Source organism: Bactrocera latifrons, unplaced genomic scaffold (genome assembly GCF_001853355.1).
Source record: "Bactrocera latifrons isolate USDA-ARS-PBARC rearing strain unplaced genomic scaffold, ASM185335v1 scaffold_23, whole genome shotgun sequence".
In the NCBI taxonomy this organism is placed as follows: domain Eukaryota; kingdom Metazoa; phylum Arthropoda; class Insecta; order Diptera; family Tephritidae; genus Bactrocera; species Bactrocera latifrons.
In genome coordinates, this window is record NW_017535852.1 from 959,864 (window position 1) to 972,025 (window position 12,162).

At 34.1% G+C, this 12,162-nt stretch overlaps 1 protein-coding gene and 1 long non-coding RNA gene across 12 annotated transcripts in view; both read right to left on the reverse strand.

Annotated features, from left to right (window-relative positions):
• LOC108968785 (potassium channel subfamily T member 2) overlaps nucleotides 1-12,162 on the reverse strand; it is a 580,461-nt gene that overhangs the window by 180,011 nt on the left and 388,288 nt on the right. The window lies entirely within an intron of this gene.
• LOC108968795 lies at nucleotides 2,881-4,957 on the reverse strand. The gene is made up of 3 exons (XR_001993357.1): nucleotides 4,723-4,957; nucleotides 4,473-4,647; nucleotides 2,881-3,705 (listed from the first exon to the last, which is right to left on the reverse strand). It is a non-coding gene; the product is annotated as an uncharacterized LOC108968795 (long non-coding RNA).

The following is a 12,162-nucleotide window of genomic DNA, read 5'->3' on the forward strand; positions in this document are numbered from 1 at the left end:
ACTTCAGCATGCTTTCAGGTTTGCCTGGTTTGCTGATCATAATGATTTCCGCGCACTTCCATTGTGACGGAAAGAGGTGAAGCCGTAGTATTGCATTGAATAAAAGTGTTAAAAGGTTATGTGCTTTTTTCGTTAGCAATTTAACCACTCTTGCGTTTATTTGATCATAACCAAGGGATTTGGCATTGTTGAGCATTTYTATCTGGTTACCAACCTCACATTGTCTTATAGGTCTTACAGGAAGATCCATTTGGCAAGGGCTTTCAATAAAATTATTTATTTCTTTAATGACAAAAAAAAAAAAATGAGCTTGTTTACGTCGTACTGTTATTTTTTGTGCAGAACCTGCAATGTCAAGGGGCCTCTATAAAACAACCCTACATTTCGGCAACTATAATATTTTTTACATATCTTTGGATATGTTAGGTTATATTAGGGTTTGTAGCTGACCAGCRATTGGAAGAGAGAGCATCAAAAGAACGGTGATCAGACTTGAGATGCCAAAACCTTACTCTAATTAATAGTGTCATTTCATATTTATATTGTCTGTTTATGCTTTAAATATTTACCATATTATGTATGAAGTCTCAACCGATATGCTCACTTCCAAATTTGTAGTCAGTATATAACCATAAATATACACCTAAAATATAATTGAACGCTCTCAAAATAAAGTTCTATGCAGCTGTGACATACATCCCCATTTTTGCTGGGCTTGCTGTTAGTTAAACTGCACCATAGTTTTTAGTAGTGAACGCGCCCCCCGCGCTTATCTTATTTTCTCTCTCCTCCTTCATTCCAATAACTACAACTCACATTCAGCCCGCTTAACACACAGGTTCTAATAAATATTATTATTACAAATTGATTACTTATGACAGCACATGTGTTTCCGAATTTATTTATTTGCGCCGAGAGTACCTTTGGGATTTGCATAAATGCGGGCCCATTGCTTATTAACTAGGTTCCATTAAAAGGCAATTAAATAGTCRCATGCATCAAAGCATTATATTTTTTCTTAGACTATAGTGCGTAATTGAAGGGCAGAGGCGTATCCGATTATTTAATTTAAAAGGCTAAGTGACGAATAGTGAACCCATTTTAAATAAGTTTCAAATCATAACTAATATAACAAGTTCTTTTTAAATTGATTATTGAGAGATTTTTGAGTGAGGTCTTTAACCCCCACCGGAACTCAATATTAAAAAATTGGCTTCCTAAACTAAACAGGATACGGCACAAATTCTTCATTTATTTGTTAAGTTACCGACTATTGATAGATATTTTATTTTGAAAGGCTTATTCAGATTTGATTCCAAAATAATTGGACCGTTGAAAATATGTTTAGTTTACAGTTAGAGAATAGTATTACTGGGGCAGGTAGTTTCGCCTCTCCTTGTATATAATATTTATTTTCATTTCTTTGAGAGATGATTATGGCGAGTTTTGAAATCACCGACTATATACATAGAAACATATTTTTTTTTGTGTTTTAGATATGTTTTTTAGAGAAATATTATTTATTAAATATATTTTACATGGTTACATTTTTTTTATTTAAAAAAATGGGTCCTTCAATGACTCAATATGCTTACCTTTACTTTCTGACTCTTCTTATGAATACTTTGCGTCAGATTTCTTTTTTTTAAGAAGATAATTAGTGAATGATAGGGAAAACAATAAACAGGCTTTGAAAAAAATAAATTTTTTAGTCATATATTATTATTGAATTTAGGTGTAAGACGTGAGGTATGATCGTCATAAATAAAGAAACAATGCACACCTTTACGTTTACTTCGTTTCAAATAGAATTGGACGGTTTTAAAAACATGCCACCTGCAAACAACCTTTTTACCTGCTTTGCAGTACAAGAAGTTTACGCATGTAGGTCAGAGGACAAATCGATTCTAAATTTTAGTTTATGGAAAAATAGTATAAATTTAACACTAGCAATTGAAATGGAAAATATGCTTTTGTTTATGGTTCAGATCTTCAGATTGTGAAGCTCAACATATCGTTATCAGATTTAAAAAATGTAATTGACGAAAATAGTGATTTACGTACCATGTCCTCGTCTTAAGATCAAAAGTCTGATATAGTAATAATTACCTGYAAAGATAAAAAGAAGAAAGTAGAGTAAGTAAATATTGTTCACAAGATTGGAGAGGGTATATGTTGACCCATTTCGCAGTTCCCTACTTAAAAACAAAGCACAGAAATTTCAAATTTAATAAGAAATGTTTATTATCATTCGAACTAACATTAATTAGCATTAATTATTTATTTTTTTTTTAATTATCTTTTTGGTCGCGGTTACAAGTGAAATGTTCCATCTCTTAAGTTCAATTGTCKATGACTCGTGATGTTTTAAACTTTATATATCCTTACAGGAAGCCTAATGGTGTGCTATTCACACGATCTTGACAGCCAATCAACCGGCCCATAATATGAAATTAGCTGTACACCGAAGTGTTCTCTCAATAAATGCACTTCAGGTTGTTTTTTGTCACAAATGCGGAAATTTCGCATGTTTCGATACCCATTGAGCCAGAAATAGGTCTCATTGTTGAATATCTGATCTTCTTGGAACTTTTCGAAAGGCCTTACAAGGAAGCGATGTAGCTTGGAAAAGTTGAGCGGCTTCAGTTATTGCACAAGCTGTGTTATGCATCTGCGAAGGGATGAGTCAGCTTATGTATTATTCAATGGAATTAAAATGTGTGTGGCTAGCAAAAGTACAAACTTCTTTTAAAAAGAGTGTTCAAAAGGTACATGGTTATACTTGCTTCTCTCATACTTTCTTTATACATAYGTACATATGTAAGTATACTTACTTCTTTATGCATTATATATAATATTCCATCGTTCAAAATCAAATCGTTGTATTTATCATTATAAATATGTATTTATTTACAATTTTTTTACAGCGAATTTTTATTCTCCTCTACACATAAATCGAAAAAGAACACATTAATTATTCTTTCCAARGAGACACACAGCAGCAATATTCATTAAAATTTATTCCATTATATTCATGCATACTCTACAAATTACATTCTTCTCAAGATATAATAACCCACTAAGACGCCAAGGCTGAATAAGATAATTCTATCCATGGTTCCAATTGAARGAGCCACAATTCCAGGTTAAGATTTGATTAGTTATTTTAGAGGTCTCTTTAAAAATTTCAACAATTTTCACACRAAATATTTAGAAGTTTTAGGTTTTGACATTTACTTTGATTATTCAATTTAACTATGAAGCAAAGCTTACAATGATTTTTTTGTTTTTTCAAGTACTTTTTTCTGAGGATAAAAGGCAAATCGTACGCCTTATTACGTTGGTTATTACCATCTCAGCGGCATTCTCCGAAATTATATATATGCTAATACAACAACAAAACCAATATGAAATTTGAAAACGTGTAGTTCAGCATGTATTTTTCATCCTTAATGACTCGAAGCATTTCAATTGCTWTGCTAACTATAATTACCACAAACTCAAAACGTTTCCTAATTACGTAAATGAAATTTTATTGTCGCATTGTTGTTGCTTTTATAATTGAATACATATTTGAATTTAGCGTCACATGAAAATCACAATTTCGGCACAATAAAGTAGCCAATGGCAACACCAAATATAAATATTATCAGGCGATCTGCAAGCATTCTGTTTCCTTCCAGCCGATTTCCTTGTAGAATATTACTGGCAAATAGAAATATTAATATATTTGAATTGCTCTTTTGTTTTGAAAGTTTTCTAATTTTATGTCAGACTAGAATTATACGGAAAATACAAAGGCTACGTGAAGTGAAAAATGTCATTATATATAATTTTCGAAACTTGAGCTAACCACAGACAAGGTATTTGGTTAATAACTTTTTATTTAGGAGTCATTCTAAGACKCTCCAAGACTGTTTCTTAATTCGTGCCAACACATTTAAAATTTATTTCAGTGAATAATAAAAAGCGAAAAGACGTTTGCCGACACCGAACGAAATAAAGTTTCGTGCATCTCATATGAGAGCGTTTTTACTATGATCTATGAGTTGACTTTGTTTGTAAACAACAAAAATACTAAATTAGGACACATTAAAAGAGAGCATGCTGTTCCAATAAGGAAACAGACAGACAGGTCACAGAAAAGATAGCATTTCTTCAGATTCCTGCCTATTTTTGGTAGAATCTAGATAAAGCCTTGGACTACAACTGAAAATCTTACTTATTTTGAAACTTTGTTGAGATCAATGTGCTGCAGTAACAAGTCAAAGTGCTCCTGCTGTATATAGGAAGCCGCATCTGTAATATTATTTCTAGACATGCGGTTTATATTGTACTTCCCTATCTCTTTCGGGAACAAAACATAAATATACTTCAACCTAAAACMCTTAGCATGGAACCCATATCTATTTGAGAAAAATGCCAAAATAATTCTAAGAATGTACCACCAGTTAACATTTCTGGATGCTTACACCAATATGACGCCAGCCAAAGTGCCCATGCAAAAAATGATCAACGGTTCGGTCATTCCAAGGCGGKTTCTTCGTTAACTAATGTAACTCGCTTTTAAAATTTTAAGAGAAAATTGTTTAGACAGCTTCGTAARTAGAAATTGCTTTAGTTTTATGTTTAGATTAGAGTTCAATGCTGAAAGTAAAMCACAAATGAGAGACAAGCGCGCAGAAGCAATCAAAGTAAGGTTCACAGACTAGCAACACTTACAATCAAAAAACAGCAGCACTATTGAAAATAAATAGTATACACTCTCGCAAATTTCGTATTCCTCGCAAATTTTTTATTCCTCTTAGCGCCTCCTCGGCGAAATAATATATCCAACAAACAAGCCAAAGGTGAARATGCAGAGTTTTCTTTGTGTCAGGCTTTGCATTTTGCGGAAAGAAGTTGAAATCGTTTTCAATTATTTGTAATTTTGCTTTTTTCTCAAAGCGAAATGTCAACAAAATAGATAAATTCAATAAGAATTACAAAGAAAACAGAGACAAATGTTTTAGATACAGGATTTTAGAGTGAAATCATAACAGCTATACGAGTAATAAAAAATATATTAATTATTAGAATTCTTTAAGTATGTATATATGTATGTAGTAACGTAGATCTGTACTCACATATGTCCACTTAATTTCGCTCACATGCTGTGGCAAAAAAAATAGCCGCAAATGAAGCCTAAACCAAATATCACTAAAAAACTAACCATCTTTACTTGAGCTAACAACTCATTCACATTGTTTGAGAATTTGAGTAGCTTTATTATATTTTTTAAATAATTTGAAGAATATGYACATCATATTTGCTGAGTGATAAGMAATTCAATGATTTTATGAGAAATTAAATATTCAATATCGTCCAGAATAAGTTGCTGTTTTCATGTTTGAACACCATCTTATAGGTTAGCTTAGATTACTGATCTTACGCCGTGGCGTCACCTGAGATCACGCCGTCCTTATGGTTTCTCAGGTTATTTTACCGATAACAGTAATTTTACTATTTAAAATTTAACCGAAATACAGCGTAATATTTTTGTGGAAGTGAGTTTATAGAGGACAACACCTAGATGTAGATTGCAGATTGGATTTGGAAAAATATTTTTCTTATGTAGCAGCTGACTTGCACATGCAAAAGAATCAAATATGTTTAACGGGGGTACCTGCTTGGCATTTTCTGTACCAGTTGGCTGTATGGAATGGATACACCAACTATATACGTAGCTAGGGTTCGAGGCTCCACTAAAATCTCTGCCGTACTTTGGGTACGGCACCTGGTTACAATTCAACTGCACTATCAACCGACAAAGTGACAGTTATTGCCGTCTTTTAAACATAACCTCCACGATATTTCTCGTGGGAACAATCCGCATGAGCAGGTTGAAGCGAACTTCAAAGGCTTCTGCTTCCCGTGGTGCCAGAATTAAGTCCCCGGTCAGGCTTTGTTGTTGAAACTACTGCCAGTTGAGCTTTCATACTGCTGTGGACTGCTGATCAGGGGTTGGACATTATATGTCATTATATGTCTTCGCCAACTAAACAACCTTAACTGTTCGGCATTCCGACTAGTGGAGATCACACCGATAAATACGTAAGTCTAAAGGTCCGTCAGTCCAGCTAATCCCCATAATATTATATCACGATMMCTAATATCCGAGTACATCGGGCATTCTCCAATAACATGCAGTCGATCATCGATCCGCGAGCATACTTATACCGCAACATTTCGAATATGATGCCTTGCTATATTACCGCAGTCACTCAAACATTTCCTATTTTGAAAGTTACTAACGCTTTAATTAAAATTTTAGCATTTTTATACTCGGAACAGGGTATATAGGGGAAATGATCAGCGTGACGAGCTGAGTTGATTTAGTCATCCATTCCGTCTGTACATTTATGAAGTAATCCCTCAGTTTTTGTGATATCGATGGAAAAAATTCCTTTGTTAACCAAAAAACCCATGAAGTTATATACAAGTATATACATAAGTATTATAGCTTCGATGAAGCCGTAATAAACTTTTTTTCTTCTGTTTTTGGTTTTATCTGTAATTGCTTAATACTTCCGATGCCCGAAAGGGTAGAAACTTCAAAGAAAAATTTATTATTTTTTATTCTCGCAACCTGTTGCACCATAGCACAATAATCATAGTGTAATAGTTTCGTTCATATGACGATAGTTCATGCCAATCAACTAAGAATAAACGAGATATATATGGGGTTATAGAAATGACCCGGACGACGAGACGAGTTGAAATCCGGGTGAGTGTATGAACTAACCATTTCATATTCTCTGAAATATGAATATAAGTTCATGAAAAAATATAACAACTACCAAAAAACACTCGAAATTTGGCCTTCCGGAACACACATCCCCTTAAATGAACGAAACGAGCGATAATGAAAAGAAATGCTCTGAATATGCGGTCTTGCAACAGAGAGGACTATTATGCATTTCCAACGCTCTTTGTTGCTTTAGTTAGCAACGATTTCGTATATCCAACGACCACACATGAGTATTCATGAATCGTTATTCGATACTGTAACGAAAACACACAATTCAGTGAAAATTCACCAAAGAAGGAAACAATTAATTATTTCAACTCACACATTTAACTTATTGCTTCATACTTTTCCATATTTTCCCATATTTAATTTTGATTAATTTTTTGTTTACTTTTCTTTAATTTTGGGTAAGATGATGTAACCCACAAGCACGCCAAAGGTGAAGATGCACAATCTCCCTTGCATTTTGTGGAGGGAAACGACACTGAGAATTTCTTCCGTCAATTTTCTTTCTGTTTTGGGTTGAAAAGTTCAGGCCAACCAAGATTGAATTATGTAACTTCAATCCGAAAACAACAATTTGTCAAAAGTGTTAAAACTCGTATGTCAAAATCAGCCTTTTTGTTTTCTCTTTATGATTCAAGCATAAATGTTTGAAGGACTTCAACCATGTTCAACTAAAAACAGGTTTTGTTGGTTGAAACGTGCTTCCTTTTCCAAAGAAATATTTGTATCCATAATGACAAAATCAGTTGTTTTTTGGTTTTCTCATGAAATTTCTGTTCATATTTTGTGTGATTTTTCWTTTTTTTTTTTTTGAATCATAAAAACAAATAAATACGGCTGATTTTGACAGTATGGATCCAGTTGTTTTGACAACTTGCCGCTATTGGGCTATCGACACAACCTTGTATAATTGATTCAACTAATGAAAATGCATTTTTGAGTAATAATGCATGCGAGTAAATTTATTTTATATTCTCGCAGAAATCAAAACCAAGAATTCAGGTGTTGGCAACATTCGTTATTCAACCAAAGTGTGAAACGATTACAACCGACTTACATAAGTGCCTTAATTACCTATGCCATAGCTTAGTCACTTAGTCTCATTACTAAATTTTGCTTCATAATCGAGATATGAGTATTAGCATCAGCCTAGTTAAATCAAATGAGATACACTATATGTTGAATCAACCAAAGAGGCTAAATTTAATATACTAGATAAGATTGGGATTAGGAAAAACTTAACCAGTGAGATGGAAGTAATTATAATGGGATTGAGGGGCATATTTAGTACATTATGTCTATGAAAGTTCAGTGCTCGAAACAGTTTTCATGAGCACTTTTTGGATGACATTCAGTTCCTTCAGCGAATGCTGTTTTATCACTTCGATTGACTGAAAAAGGGGTTGCTTGGAGCGGCAATTTCAGTTTGGGGAACAATCACACACAGACAAATCTGTTGAATAAGGTGGTTGATTGCTGGAATTCATTGCGTTTTTGGCTCAATGCGATTTTGCATTATCATTGTGTAAAATTCTGAATTTTTCTTCAACAAGTCCGTCCATTTTCGACGGGTGATCTCAGGCTAATGCCTCAATACGGTCATATAGGACTCCTAATTGACCGTTTGTCAATCCGAAACAAATTCATGATGCACCAAATCACGAACATCGAAAAAAAAAAACAGTTAACATCACTTTGGTTTTTGAGCGGCTTTGGTGTGGTTTTTGGTTTCGGCTCCGTTTATTCCTCCATTCCGACGACCTGTTTGCATGTCAAACTCATAAACCAATGTCTCATCGGCCGTTTTAATGCTCTTCATTAATGTAGGATCGGAATTCGCACGATCAAGCCTGTACAAAGAGACCGATCTACGTTACTCTTGTTGTCAAATTCCGATGATTGTTGACCTGTTTGCATGTCAAACTCATAAAACCATGTCGCATCGGCAGTTTTAATGCTCTTCATTAATGTAAGATCGGAATTCGCATGATCAAGCCAGTACAAAGAGACCGATCTACGTTACTCTTGTTGTCAAAAAATTCACCTTTATTGGGACGAGTCGAGCAAGAACGCGTTTCGTACGACTCGAGAGAGATGTCGAGCTCTCTTGCCATCTCTCTACCACTTGTCTGACGATTTTCGAGCACCATATCCTTCAGCTTTTTATTATTTTTATTAGTTGAAATGGTCGAAGGTTTGCAGAACGAGGCACGTAAACCTTTTCTAACATTCGCAACTATTCCGCACTCGTGGCTCTTATTTGACATAGTAAGAATCATGCCAACTTGGCAAAATACATTTTTTGAAATACAAATTACCTGGGGAAATTAATTAAAATTTCCGAATACTTTTTTTTTGTTACAAAGTTGAAAATATATATATATTGGATACATTCGGCTAGGATAAGGTTCCATTTTAAACATTCACTTAATTTTTCTAAGATCTCTTATATATTGACTGAAATAAACGGTATGCAGACAAACAGAAGTTTGGAATCCCAAAATTGGGTATATTTTTGCTAGGGGTAGAATCGTGTCAATTATTAATTTTTGTCGTATAGACACATTGTTATTAAATGGAGAGGCTATCACATTTATTTAAGAAATCAATAATACATCTCACACATTGAATTAGTCTTCTGAAAGGTATATATATATATGTATATATAGCCAAGAGTTATGCATGCCGTTCTTGTTAACTTTGTGGGGCTAAAAATAATGTGGGGCTTCGTGCGCACACAGCCACATAAATCAAATATAATATACATTGACCAAAGCTGTGCTTCCTGCCGTGACCTCAACCGTTTGCCATTATATGTTCAAATAAATAACATTGTGATTTAGGCTGTCAAATAAACACGCATTGCATTGAAGTATATATATGAGATAAGTGTGTATATGTATGTGAGCATGTATATATGGGTATAGTCCATTTGTATGTTTATTGTCGCAATTAAGCAGACTTTCGGTGTTTATGTCGGAGGAAATCATGCAACAAGGAAATTATCATTAATCAACACTCAGKAGGTTATGTTGAATGCTCGCGACGCAGGTGGGTTCGAGATGTTCGCTACATTTKTAATGAAAAATCACAAAAACTTCAAATTTCATATGGAATGTTTATTACGAGTATCATTCCAAATAACGTTCTTTGGAAATTATTTTTGAAGATTATCTCTTCCAAACGTTCGCCACGTCTAAGTATCAGATTGTCCATCCGTTGAGTTTTATTTTCATTGACTAGTTCGAGCATTTCGACGGGTAAGTGTTGAGTGACCCGCGTGATATTTTGCTCCAAGGCCTGAATCGAAGCTAGATTAACCAAATAGACTTTAGAATTTACATGCCATCACAAGAAAAAGCTTAGAAAGAAGTATTTTCTCAATAAATCCATTGATTGATGGTTATGGATGATGGTGTTGCGAATAGTATGCTCAGTAGACCGAATATATTGACCATAAGTCACTCAATTACGCGCTAAACACTTTCTTTACAGAACAGGAATTTTTGTATTAAAGTTGAATAATTTGTGAACTTTGTTCAGGCGCAAGTAGAATTTCTTGCAACATATTCTATTTGACTCCTTTAACTCTTTACATACCATGGTATGTGTTAGGTATTAGTCACGATATTGACTCTAACTTCTCTTTAGAAATTTCCACCTCTGAAATCATTATAACTGAACAATGAACTGTATATAATAAAATCTACGATTTTTACCCTTTAATAAAGAATACTTCAATATGTTAATTATGCTCATATATTATTTCACCTTTGCGGCGGAAGTTGCCGGAAATTAAAAGCTTACCGAAGCCATTTACATGTGCATTATTCGAAGTGATACATTTCTTTTCTTCAGGGTGAAAAAGCCATTGCCTTTTAATGGCCGGCAGTGAAGGCACGTTAAGGCTTTAGAGAAGCTGTTAAAGCAACTGCGGTCAYAGATATTTGAGCTGGTTACAAACATTTGTATTAGTTAATGTCGTGATTAATTAGCACAAATTATTAAGGTGTTAACAATGAAAAAAAGCTTCAAATTTACACACTTCAACACCGTAGTCGAAATGTTGTAAAGGGTGCTGAAAGGAAACTAAATACCCTTTTCAAGTTTAAATTATCCTCGATTTTATCTCATTATGCATAATGTTTTCATTTCAGTGAAGTTAATTATTAATTGTATGTGCGTTAGGTAGAGTTTTCGACTTTAAATAAATGTATTATTCATTCTCAGCTTCATCATCTTCAATGGCAGTACCAAAATAAAGTTGTAACATGAGTTTAATGATTAGAAAATGTATATTCGTAACTAAAGAACCTCGAGCCGACATACTATTGTGAGAGCATAAGACGAACTGACGAACTGACCGATCAAAGTCTAGCCCTTGTATGGAAAACTTTTTGATAGACTTCTGATGCATGGATCATTATCTAAGGGAACACTATAATCTTTAAATACAAGTAAATTGCTTGAAACGGACAACTATTGCACATAGCTGCCATAGAAAGTGAGCCATCGAAGTAAAGTGTTTGTATGAAAGATTATGAATTATTATTATAAAATCCAGCCCTAAAATCAATGATGACATTGCTGAGATTCGACAAACATAGCCTATATCTGCCATACGAATTGGCCTGTAAAATTAAAGTCATTGCAATAAAAACTTTTTTATTTGACAAGGTATCTTCATAAATTTTGTCACAGATAATTAACCTAGATATCGCAACAATTTCAGTGGGCAAAAAATAGTAAGACTCTTTAATAAAATTTTTTTTATTGTTTTGGGTTGGTATGACTGTCAGCGACATCAGTGCCAAATGTCTCAACAAAATAGTCCTTAGTGTTTAGTATACACTTGTTTTTCTGAAGTATAGTACATAAAGTGCACTCGGTGATTGTTACGATAATTAAAATTATTCAACTCTTATCAGTGTGGTTTCAGACCTGGCCAGGAATCAAGAAATGACCAGATGTTTACCATGCGCCAAATCTTGGAAAAGACTCGTGAAAATATCATCGTTTTTAAAAATGTTGCGGAAGCTTTGTCAAGATCGGAGGGGATCTTTTAGAACCGTCGTATTTTAAGAGAGGTTTCAAAGATGAGGACTCCTGCAGCTGCAGAACATAATCGAGCAGGTACAATCTTCTCTAAGGGTGTACAACTGCTGGCATACGCCGATAATATTGATGTTATTGGCCTCAACAACCGCGTCGTTAGTTCTAATTTCTCTGGACTGGATTAGGAAGCGAATCATTTGGGTCTGCTTCTGACTGAGGACAAGACGAAATAGCTCCTGTCATCAAACAAACAATTATCGCACTCGCAACTTGTCCACCACGTAACTGTTGACAGTTATATCTTCGAAGTC